The 13,310-nt window shown below is 41.0% G+C and overlaps 1 non-coding gene across 1 annotated transcript; it reads right to left on the bottom strand.

Moving 5' to 3' along the window:
• Positions 1–10,473: 10,473 nt before the first annotated feature.
• Positions 10,474–10,580, bottom strand: LOC141710034 (small nucleolar RNA R71). Its single transcript, XR_012570576.1, has one exon. It is a non-coding gene; the product is annotated as a small nucleolar RNA R71 (small nucleolar RNA).
• Between the last annotated feature and the right edge of the window lie 2,730 nt (positions 10,581–13,310).

A 13,310-nucleotide genomic window follows, 5' to 3' on the forward strand; every position in this document is an offset into this window, starting at 1 on the left:
ATTATTTGATTCATGTGCTTGAATATTTGTTCTGATTATCATAAGTATGAAATCGATATGTTATTATTAAGATAAAAAAATTCGAAAATCCCCATGTTATGGATAAAAAACTAAGGTTATTATTTGATGTATTTATTACTAAGATTCAGGAGCTCAAGGCCTTTAATGGCTGCTCTCGTGTTTTGTGGCTCGATCTGCCTTTACGAGATGCATACGTATCTCTGTGAATTAGAGAATCAAGCCAAAAAACGTAGTTCTGATTTGTGGGGTGAGGCCCCTTATATAGATGTGGGAGTCCTTGAATTGGACTTGGTATAGGAGACTTGGTGGACAAGCCTCTGAATTAGGATAGACTTAGGAGTCCTAGGAAGTAGGAAGCTGATTCCTTAAACTTTTAGGTCCCCTTGAGGCTAATCTATAAGGATTTATATCCTTATCGGGACTCTTCTCAATAGCTGATTTTTCCCTTATTAATTAATTACGAAATTAATTAATAATTAGGGCTTTTGGGCCTTTTTTATTCCATCAGGCCTGATCTGGTCCATCAGGCTTAACCTTTCTGGTCTAAGTGTCATATATCTTTTTATTGGGCCTAGCAGCCCACAGCTTGTACAATTAATGCAGTATTTAATTATACAATCATAATTTATTTATCCCTATCATTTGCCCCCCAACTTTTGGGAAACATTGATTAGGTTTCGCAGAAGTTAAGTCTGTTTATTCCCTTACAGGGTTTCGTTTTTGCATAAAGTGTGGAGCGACCTACACTTTTACAATGAATCTTCCTTTTATTCAGGAATTATCTTAATTCCAGGAATTTTTCCCTTATTTTCAGGATTTTCCCTAATTTTCTGGGATTTTTCCTTTAATTTCTGGATTTTTCCCTAATTTTCTGGGATTTATCCTTTAATTTCTGGGTTTTTCCCTAATTTTCTGGGATTTATCCTTAATTTCTGGATTTTTCCCTAATTTTCTGGGATTTATCCTTAATTTTCTGGATTATTCCCTAATTTCCAGGGACTTATCCTTAATTTTCTGGATTTTTCCCCAATTTCCCGGGACTTATCCTTAATTTTCTGGCTTAAAATCGATCAGAATGCATTCAAAATCGATCAGGATGCAGACAAAATCGATCAGGATGCAGCCAAAATCGATCAGGATGCATCCAAAATCGATCAGGATCCTGATCGACTTAGCTCAGGATCTTACACTCTGGTCGACAGGATTCCTGATCGATTTCGATCAGGATTCTGACCGAATTGGCCTTCAAAATGACACCCTAGTCGATTGTTACACGGGCTTAATCGACCAGGATTCCTGATCGATTTTGATCAGGATTCTGACCGAATTGGCCTTCAAAATGACACCCTAGTCGATTGTTACACGGGCTTAATCGACCAGGATTCCTGATCGATTTCGATCAGGACTCTGATCGAATTAAATGGCTCTCGACCATTCTGATCGAATGGAATATCGATCAGGACTCTCTTCTCTGTCGATCAGGACTCTGATCGATCTTAGGGGATTTCTTCCCTCCTGTTCGAATAAGATATCGATCAGGACTCTCTTCTGTGTCGATCAGGACTCTGATCGATCTTAGGGGATTTCTTCCCTCCTGTTCGAATAAGATATCGATCAGGACTCTCTTCTGTGTCGATCAGGACTCTGATCGATCTTAGGGGATTTCTTCCCTCCTGTTCGAATAAGATATCGATCAGGACTCTCTTCTGTGTCGATCAGGACTCTGATCGATCTTAGGGGATTTCTTCCCTCCTGTTCAAATAAGATATTGATCAGGATCCTCTTTTGCATCGATCAGGACTCTGATCGAACCATAATAAGGTTCTGGTCGATTTTTGACTTTTTAAATTCCACAGGAGCTTCTAGATTGTTCCTGATACTTCTTGTAGATGGGCCTTTAGGTTGGGCCTGGTTAAATGGGCCTAAAAATGCCTCGTATTCCGAGCTTTTCGCCTATATAAGTGTAGTGAGAACCCTCACTTCACTTCCCACTTCTCAATTTCTCTCACAATTTTCTCTAGAGTTCTCCCTTTGAGAAGGCGATTTCCGGCTACCAAAGCCACCGCAGCTCCACCATTTTCAAGTATTTCTGGGTTTCAAGCCTTCAACCGAAGCATATCAATGGCGGACCGTGACCTGGCTCGTTTGCAGAAGATGAATGTCTCTAAAAGAGGTACAAACATTCAAATTCAATCTCCATATACTTCCCTCATTGATATGATTAACTCGAGAGGTGATGAATATCCTTCTCTATCTGAGTTAGATTCGTATAATCATGGTAACACTTTTCATGAGTTAGATGGTAGGATAGAGTCTATGAACACCTTGTACAGACTTCCACCCCACCTTAGGATCACTCCAGCCGCCCCTGGGGATAGGACTTGTAATTGGGAGGGGGATACCCTGTTCATTTATCGAGGAGCCCTGACCGCAGGTCTTAGGTTCCCATTCCATGAATTTATTCCTCGTTTACTAGCCGATGTACGAATCAACCCTTGTCAACTCCCTCCTAACGCCTGGAGGAACATTATCTGTTTTATGGTCCTTTGTCTCAGGAATAGCTTCCCTCTTTCCGTAGCTGTCTTTAGGAAAGTTTTCCAATTCTATAATAGTTCCATGAGTCAGCCGGGCTGGGTTTTAATTCGCCAACGACCCAAAATTCCCCATATCTTTGATAGTAACTCTATAGTCAAGAACAACCCTAAATGGAGGGATGAGTTTGTCAGGCTGACCTGGGCTGGGGGTGATTGGGCCACACTCTTCCGTAGGCCATTTTGCAAAGTATCAGATGGTAGTCCTGGTAGCATCAGATTAACTGATGAGGAGGAGGTGGCCTACCAAGCCTTAATTTCAGATGATGGGAAAACAGACACCTGGACCCTTTTAGAGGAGTTTTCCTTGAAGAAAGTTGGTCTCTCCCAGGCCAGTGATAAGGGTAAATTTATACCTGCGTAATTATTTTTCCTTCTCTTTAATCGCACTTGTTCTTTTTTTTGGATTTTAATATTCCTTCTACTTTTCCTTTCAGCTTGTGAGGCTATTAATAATGTCAATAGGCCCAAGGAGGGGGAATCTGGCCGCCAGAAGAGGGCCAAGTTAAACAGGGACCCCAGGAGCAAACCTGACGGTCCTTCTTTCCTTAAGCCCCACGTCCCAGTGGTTGAGCTGGGGGACGATGTGGATCCTCCACTTAAGGCACATTCCTTCAGGCCTAACTGGGGCTTCAGGAGGAGCGATACGGTGGTTGGATCCACCAAACATGCCAAGGATTGGTCGTACCATTCCATCACTCCCCACGATTTCACTGACATTGTTACGGGGAGTGATATCGAGACTATTGAGCTTCTGGGTTCTCAAGCCCAAGCTGCGGTAATTTTCTTTTTTCTTCTCTTCTCTTTATGAATTTCAACTTTTCTTGTATCCCAATGAATTTGTGCTAACTCATACATATTTCTTTGCAGAGTAATACCTATTTCCAGGCGGCCCTACATCAGGCTAGATCCTGGAAGGGTAACTCTGATGATTTTGAGAAGGAGATGAAGAAGTGGGAGGAGAGAGCCAAGGTCCTGGAGAAGAAGCTGGACATGAAGAAAGAGGAGCTGGCTAAGGCTCATTCCGAGCTGGTGAAACTTAGGAGCGATAAGGATAAGCTCATTGATGACTACATGGATTCTGACAAGTTTAAGAATCTCATGGAGATTCATGATGAGGGTCTTTATTCCCTACAGTTCACTCAGGGATGGGATGCGGCCGTGAAGGCTGTTTCTGAGAAGTACCCGGGCTTAGTCGACCCTAAGGACTTTATAAGTCCTGAGCAGGCTGAGTCAGAGGACAGCATAGACGCCCTCTTCAACTCCCCTCAGCCAGATGATCGCATCTTGGATCCTAACACTGCTTCTCCTCCCGCTTCTCCTGCGAAGGACGCTGAAGGCGCTGATAAGGAGAAAGAGAATGAAGGCTCCCACATGGAGGAGTAGTTTTTCTATTCTGTAATTTTATCCTTAACTTATGTCTGGATTTTTGTTTGTATTAAAACTTATTACCCTCCGGGGCTATTTTATATGCTACTTCCCTTATTTGCATTCTCTCCTTCATTTTTCCGATACTTTAATATTCAAACTTGGCTTAATGGGCCACACGAGTATTATCACAACTCAAACATCCATAGGTTGAAATAATTTCGAACTCTTCAATTTCAAGTCTGGTTTTCCAAAACCTTACATAATATGGGTTCGACCCTGATCTATAATAGCTAAAAAATAAAAATCCTATGCAAACAAACCTTCAAGGTGCTTTTAAACCTATTTGTCATAATGACAAGTGAGAATCGTACTTCGACCATCTTAAACGTAGTAAACCTTCAGGTTTTGTGCATGCCAGGTTCTCGGGACTTCAAAACCATCCAAAGTCTCCAGCTTGCAGGTTCCTCTACCCTGAACGCTCTTGACTCTATACGGCCCTTCCCAATTTGGGGCAAGCTTTCCTTTCTGTCCGATACCAGAAGCCTCTATTTTTCTCAAGACTAGGTCACCTTGTTTGAAAAACCTCTCTTTAACCCTTAGGTTGTAGTAGAATGAAGCCTTTTTCTGATATTCTACTATCTTTGCATGTGCTTTATCTCGCACTTCATCGATCAGATCCAGGGCTAACCTCTGCCCTTCCTCATTTTCTTCTGCGTTGAAAGCCTGAATCCTTGGAGAAGAATGTGATATCTCCACGGGAACTACTGCTTCTACCCCATATGCCAACATGAAAGGAGTTGCTCCTGTCGTGACTCTACAGGTAGTCCTATAGGCCCATAATATGGGAAGTATCTCATCCACCCAATTATTTCTTGACTTCTCGATCCTCTTCTTTAGTCCATCCAGGATTATCCGATTTGCTACCTCTGCATGCCCATTGGCTTGCGGGTGAGCCACAGAGGTGAATCGTAATTCAATTTCATTTTCTTCACAATACTTCTTGAATTCCTCATTGTTGAATTGTGCTCCATTGTCAGTGACTAGGATACGGGGAATTCCATATCGGCACATAATATTTTCCCACAGGAATTGTGCAACCTGCTTAGTTGTGATTTTGGCCAAGGGTTTGGCTTTGATCCACTTGGTGAAATAATCAATGGCTACAATCAGAAATTTCCTTTGTGCCGTGGCCATAGCAAAAGGCCCTAGAATATCCATCCCCCACATGGCAAAGGGAATAGGCGAGTTGATAGAGGTCAGCATCTCGGGGGGTTGTCTAACAACTGGTGCATGCTTCTGACAGCGATCACACTTCTTCACATATTCTTTGGCATCAGCCATCATTTCTGGCCAATAGAAGCCTAAACGGGTTATCTTATGAGCCAAGGCCCTGCCCCCCAAGTGCTGCCCACAAATACCTTCATGTACTTCCTCAAGAGCCAAGCGTGCCCCGTCGGGCCTGAGACACCTCAAGTAAGGAACCACGAAAGATCTCTTATACAGAATTCCATCTATCAAGGAGTACCTTAGTGCTCGAATAGTTAACTTCCGTGCCTCAGTTGCATCACTTGGCAACCAACCGGTCTGAATGTGAGCCTTGATGGGATCAATCCATGACGTCCCCAAACCTATGGGAGCCACAAGCTTAACATCTATGCTTCGTGTCTTCAAAACACGGAAGTACACACTTCCTGAACTTTCTTTAATCTCAGATGAAGCAAACTTTGATAGCGTATCTGCTTTAGCATTTTCTTCCCTTGGAATGTGTTCAACATGGCATTCATTAAATTGGGTCATCACAGCCCTTACTAGGCGAACATACTTAGCCATCGTATCATCCTTTGCCTCAAATTCTCCCTTTACCTGGGATATGATCAGCTTCGAGTCTCCACGGACCTTTAAGTTTTTGACTCTAAGTGTCCCAGCTAGACCAAGGCCAGCAATCAGGGCTTCATACTCTGCCTCATTGTTTGTGGTTGGGAAGTCTAGCTTCATAGCATACTCAATTAAGAATCCATCAGGGCTTTGCAAAATCAACCCTGCTCCACTGGAATTTGTTTTTGATGCTCCATCAAAATAGAGAACCCAATATTCTTTCTCCTTGTCCCCTCCATCTCCAGTATACTTGTTCAACCTTCCTTTTCGAATCAAAAACTCAATTTCATCTTTCAATTGCCTACACTCATCGGTGTCATGGCCAACATCCTTGTGAAACCTGTAATACTTGCTCTTATCTAGCTTGGCGGGATCAGCCTTCAAGGGCTTAGGCCAGCGAATATCTCTGTCTTTCTCAATCTCCATCAAAATCTGACTTCTGGGAGCATTCAGCTTAGCGTATTCACTGAACTTTTGCCCAGGTCCTCCCTTCTTGGGGGTTGAATCAGGGTTTTGTTCGGTTCTAGGATATTTTTCCTTAGCGATATACTCCAAATCAGTTTTTCGTTTCTTGCCTCCAGTGGGCTCATTACTTACCACGGTCTTCCTCATGCTTTCTTCAACCTTGATATACTTCCCTGCCCTCTCTTGGAGTTGCAACATGTTTTCAGGGGGACGTTTGGCCAAGGACATCTTGAAAAACTCATCCCTGGTTCCTTGTTGCAGTGCTATCATGGCTACCTTATCATCAAGGTCTGGGACTTTTAAAGCCTCCTTTGTAAAACGATTCAGGTAATCTCTCAAGGATTCCTTAGCTCCCTGCACAAGACTCATAAGAGATGCTGAACTTTTTTCATGGACTCTTCCACTGATGAATTGCTTAATAAAAGCCTGGCTTAATTCTCTGAACGATCCAATAGAATTTGGGGGCAGGCGACTGTACCATCTTTGAGCCATACCCGACAGGGTTTGAGGGAAGGCCCGACACTTTATAGCATCATTCACGGGTTGCAGCAGCAGTGCATTAGAGAATGTCCTAACATGATTAGCGGGGTCTCCCGTGCCATCATAGGCTTTGATAGTGGGCATCTTGAATTTCCTTGAGATATGGGCATTCATTATCTCTTCTATGAAGGGTGGAGTTGGATCATCAGGATCTCCAAGGGGAAGGAGATTGCTTGGATCAGTTCTTGGGACAGCAGCCCTTCTTCTTACCGGACCATCCAGGTCTATGACAGGAGGAGGATTTCTCCCCCTAGGAGGTATCTGGGGTCTGGTGGCCTGGTGATCCTCCAAATCACGCCTCAGCCTTTGGATTTCAGCCTCATGAGCCCTGATCCTTTCCTGCACTTCTTGGGGATTCACCCCTGGGGTGCTTTGGGGGCGTTGCCTTCCATTGGCCATTGGCTCTTTTCCAGGATGCCTCCTTCTTGGGGCCACTTCATCATCCGAAGATTCGGAGTCTCTCTCAGTGTAAGGACCAGAAAATTCCCGATCCTCAGGGATAGGACCCAGACCTCGTATATAGGGGGGCGACTGCCCTCGTGCTTCGCTTCGCCCAGCATATCCGCTTCCTCCAACCTCAGGGTGAAGGGGCATCCCATAAGGGGGGTTAGTAGTAACAACAGTTGAATATTCATACCCGACGGATCGAGAATTCACAGGTATATGTACTTGTTGAACTCGAGGATTCGTACCTTGAATAGTTGGGGGAGTCGTTCCTTGTGGCTGAGATTGAGTTGCCCTTATCTGGGCCTCCGCTTGAGTAGATGCATAAGTTGAGTGGGGAGGAATCTCCACGGTTGACGAAATCACCTGAGTTGTCCCTGATGGTGTTCCCTCCTCCAGAGTGCTGGTTGTTCTCCGTGTTCTCGCCATGGTTGTTGTTCCGTAGCCCCACGTTGGGCGCCAAATGTTATGGATAAAAAACTAAGGTTATTATTTGCTGTATTTATTACTAAGATTCGGGAGCTCAAGGCCTTTAATGGCTGCTCTCGTGTTTTGTGGCTCGATCTGCCTTTACGAGATGCCTACGTATCTCTGTGAATTAGAAAATCAAGCCAAAAAACGTAGTTCTGATTTGTGGGGTGAGGCCCCTTATATAGATGTGGGAGTCCTTGAATTGGACTTGGTATAGGAGACTTGGTGGACAAGCCTCTGAATTAGGATAGACTTAGGAGTCCTAGGAAGTAGGAAGCTGATTCCTTATCCTTTTAGGTCCCCTTGAGGCTAATCTATAAGGATTTATATCCTTATCGGGACTCTTCTCAATAGCAGATTTTTCCCTTATTAATTAATTACGAAATTAATTAATAATTAGGGCTTTTGGGCCTTTTTTATTCCATCAGGCCTGATCTGGTCCATCAGGCTTAACCTTTCTGGTTTAAGTGTCATATATCTTTTTATTGGGTCTAGCAGCCCACAGCTTGTACAATTAATGCAGTATTTAATTATACAATCATAATTTATTTATCCCTATCACCCCAGTCTTAGTCATGTATAAGAATTAGAACCCGATTATTGAGTGGCATTTATGACACTTTATTACGCTCCGTAAAGCTTTGAATTGATGCGTTTGTACTCGAGTTGTTAAGTGTTTTAACGTACTTTCTAGTGTTTTAGCATTTCAGGTGTTATCTAGGTAATCAGGTGAATTAGCATTGTTTTGGTGCTCATTTAGTGTCAAGGTGGCGTTGGAATAAAAGCCCATGGAAAATCGGCTCAAATCTGCAAGAAAAATAAAGAAGTTAATTTCTGGCAGAAGCCCAGCGCGCGACCGCGCCCGAAGTTCAGAAAGCCAGCATGCCCGCGCTGATCAAGCGCGCAGCCGCGTCAGGTCGGGGTGCAGAATTCTGATTCTATTCTAATTCAAATTGGAAGACTTCTCTGCTGATTAGGGTTGTTATATAAACAACTTTAGTTCATTTTTTTAATAAGATATCAAGCCAGAGACATATCAAGGAGAGCCATAAGAAGACCGTGTTAGCACGATTCAACGAAGTCGAAGAAGATCTTGTTTTTACTTGTGAATCTTTGTTCTAAGTTGTAACTTGGATACTAGTTTTCTTATTTGTGAACCTTAATCTTATTTTGTACTTGGTTTTATTTATTCGTTATAAAGACTACGTTTATTATACCATATTTTCATTAGAACCCACGTTGATGATGAGTCCGATTATGGGCTAATCATTATCGTGGGGTTCTACCGGATTTATTTATGGATTTATTTAGTTAAATTTTTCGATGCCTTAGTGTGTGGTGATTGTATGATAACCTAGTATTGGTTGTGTGTATTCGTCATATGAGCGTCGCGAACTTATAAGATAGTGTGTTAATTCTTAATGAAGTGAAAGTGAATTTAAGGATTTAGAACTTGCTATGCTAGCATGGGTTCATGTATTTGTTATGCATGATTCGTGGGTAATTTTAACCATCTTACTTGCCCTATGTAATCAAGATAGATAACTTGTGCTTAAACCGTTATGTTGTCAAATTCTATAGACATATAGGGTCTCAATATATTTGGTGTTTATTCAGCTTCTATCTCTTTTGTGGATGTCTGGTAATATGTTATTCGTGCGACGAAAGTTGGCGTTTATCAGTTTCGTGTTATCTGATTAGTGTCATCACCATTGCATGCTAAGGTTGAGAATAATAATGCTATTGAATGAAGTATTTAATGAAGTTAGAAACCCATGTTTGTCATATATATTAATTCAGTCAATTTTATTCTTTTAGTTATAATTGTTAGTTTAATTTTTAGTTATAAACAACCTCAATTCGTTATCGCCTTAGCATTGAATAATAACCATACATTGTTGCTTAAGTGCATGAATTAATTAGTTAACCAAATCCAGTCTATGTGGGAATGAACTAGAAAAGATTCTATACTACTTGCGAACTCGTATACTTGCGTGTATTATTAGCGCATGTTTAGCGACTCACAAGTTTTTGGTGCCGCTGTCGGGGACTGCAGTGTTAATTTATAGTTAATGTGCTTTCCATTAGTGGTCATTAAAGTTCATTGACTCAGACATTGTTACTTATTCGTTTCCTTGTATTAATTCAAGTACTCTAGCGAGGGTGTATGCATACGTATTCGCGTACTCGTAAGAGAATAATAGATAAAGCCGAGGAAGAAGTTGTGGTAGTTCGAAAGGAAGTTTTTGAAGAAGAAAAGAAGGTAGAAGAATAAGAGAAAGTCGAGGAACCAGCTTTAGTAGAGATGGGTGATCAAGCAGAAAATCCTAAGGCTTTGATGGACTATTCTCAGCATAAGATCAATGACATTCAGTAAAGCATCATCAGGCCAGCCATCAGGGCTAACACTTTTGAGATCAAGTCAAGAACGATTCAGATGATACAGAACTCAGTTCAGTTTGGGGGTTCTCCTACTGAAGACCCCAACATGCACATCAGGGATTTCATCGAGATCTGCGACGCTTTCAAGTTCAATGATGTGACTAAAGATGCTATCAAGCTATGACTCTTCCCATTCTCTCTGAGGGACAAAGCTAAGTGCTGGTTACATTCTCTACCAGCAGGCTCTATAACTACTTGGTAAGATCTTGCTCAAAAGTTTCTCACTAAATTCTTCCTTATGGCAAAAACTGCTGCAATCAGGAATGCTCTTACTCAGTTTGTTCAACAAACTGGAGAATCTCTGTGTGAGGCTTGGGATCGATATAAGGAGATGCTAAGGAAGTGCCCACACCATGGCATGCCTGATTGGATGATTATCAATTATTTTTACAATGGATTGGGTGCTACTTCTAGACCCATGCTTGATGCAGCATCAGGAGGAGCCTTGTGGGCTAAAAGCTACGATGAATGTTACATATTGAATTTTCAATGATCAGAAGAAGCTCGGGATCTGGCTGTTCGGGTGTCATCAGTATCTGATATATCGTCAGGATTTAATACATCATCAGCATTTAGATGTCATCAGTATTTGAAGCCAGTCTGCTTAAAGGATTTGTTTTGTTCCTTATAATGTGGAGCAGATATCTTTTACGTCTGAGTTATAGGACTTTATCTATTCAGTTGAAGATATGTATCAGTTTCACTTAGCTTTTGATAATTCATATCTTAGATTGATTTATTGTAGCTGTGTAGTATATAAACGCAGTTTAGGTCATCACTTAGTGAATCGATCTCGAGTATCATTCGACCTAGCAACTCTCAAGAACATCAGTATTTGTTGAGAGGATTTTATAACAGTTTTTATCAGAAATATAAACAGCTGTTATATTTTATTACTTGTTCGAAACATTTATACAATTGTATCCAACCCCCCCTAAAACAAGTGTATCTTCACTGGGCAACAATTGGTATCAGAGCTCACTGATAAATTTACAATCAGAAACGATCTAAACATGTCTCTGAACAAGTATGAAAGAATTAAAATTCCCATTCTGAAAAAGACTGAATATCCAACATGGAAGGTGAAGATGCTCATGCACCTGGAAGCTACAGATCCAGATTATCTCGATGTAATCAATGATGGACCCTTCATGCCAACAAAAATGGTGCCTGCAACTCCTACTGTTGCTAAACATTATCAGCTGAAGGAGAAGACTGAGTGGACACCGGAAGAGAAAGTAGCTGTGCTGAAAAATGCAAAGGTAAGAAACATTTTGCATAACAGTCTTGATTCTGTAATGTCAAACAGGGTTATAGCCTACAAGACTGCCAAAGAGATCTGGGATGCTCTTGAAACTCAATATCAAGGAACCATGGCCATCAAGAAGAACATAAGGGCTGTTCTGATTCAAGAATATGAACACTTTGAGGCCAAGCCTGATGAAAGTCTCACTAACATCTATGACAGATTTCTGACCCAGCTCAATAATCTGTCTTTGGTGGGAAAGGTGTATGATCGAGAGGATTCAAACACCAAGTTTTTGAGAGCTTTGAAATAAGAATGGGAGACTCAAACTTCAATCATACGACATCAGTATGATCTGGAAGTAATTACTCTGGATGAAGTTTATGGCATGTTGAGAACTCATGATTTGGAGGATCAGCAAAGGAGGGAGAGGAAAAGCAACAAAGGGAAATTTGTTGCTTTGAAAGTAAATAATAAAGCTTCAAAGGAATAGTTTGTTGGAGTTATACGAAAGGAGAACAATTTTCTAGAATCAGATACTGATGATTCATCATCAAATCCTGATGATGATACTGATTCTGAAACTAATGAGAACATGACAGATTCTGATGTCATGCAAATGGCCGCATTGCTAGTTAAGGGTTTCAGGAGGATGCAATTCAGGAAGTCTAAGAACAACAGAAGCTTCAGGAAGAAGTTCACTGGAGGTGAAAGGAAGTCAACTGGGAGAAAAGATGGAAAGGACTCTAAAGCTGGGAAGGTAGACATGACAAAGATCAAGTGTTAGAACTGTGACGAACCTGGTCACTTTGCCTCAGAGTGCAAGAAAACAAAGCATGATAAAGGAAAGAACAAGGCCCTGGTCACCTCAAGCAAGAATTGGATGGACTCTTCTGATTCTGAAAATGATGACACATGCTATGCACTGATGGCTGGCTTTGGTGATCCTACTTCCTCTGAGTCTAAGGTACAAACTCTTTTCTTCTCTTTTGATACTGAGAATATATCTGAGTTGAAATCTATTCTTAAATCATTGCATGGTAATTTTAAGAATAAGACTCTAGAAAATGATAGACTTATAACTGAAATTGATATCCTGAAATCTAGGAATGAATGGTTAGAGTCTGACTTAATAAATCAGATAGATTTGAAGAAAGAATGTGAGATAGCTAAACATACAGTAAAGATTCTTGAGGCTAGATACAGTATGTTAGAAAAAGATCTAGAAAATGAGAGAAAAACTCTTAAAGCCTGGACTGATTTAGGCAAAAAGGTCCATGAGATAATCTCAAAAAAAAACAGGAAAGAATGCCTAGGCTATAAAGATGGAGTTAAGGATGTTGACACTCAAAATAAAATTACCATTAAAACTCCTATTAAGTTTATCTCTACAGAAGCTGATGAACCCAAATCCACTTTTGAAAAGGGTTCAACATCAGTATCACAAGAAAAACTGGTAAGTGATATAACTCAAAGAAAGGAAAGCAAGGAAACCATTAAGTCTGTTAAGAAAGAAAATAACATAGGACTTTTGTCAGCAAGACAATTGAAAAAGAAATTATCTGAGGTTACTGAAAAACCTCAAGTAAAAAGTCCTAAAAGAAATAGGAATGGTAAGCAAGGTATCTCTAAGAATTCAAATTATAAGGTTGTTCCCCATGCTCCTAGAATAACTTGTTTTAACTGTGGAAATACTAATCATCTTGCTATTGATTGCAGGAGGAATAAGAAAATGAAAACTGTTTTTGCTGAGTCTGATGTTAGGGGTAGATCAATATATAAACCACAAAATCCTTATTTTCATTGTGGTAGTAGCTGGCATTCGATTTATACTTGTAGTTCTT

This window comes from Apium graveolens, chromosome 2 (assembly GCF_009905375.1).
Source record: "Apium graveolens cultivar Ventura chromosome 2, ASM990537v1, whole genome shotgun sequence".
NCBI lineage: Eukaryota > Viridiplantae > Streptophyta > Magnoliopsida > Apiales > Apiaceae > Apium > Apium graveolens.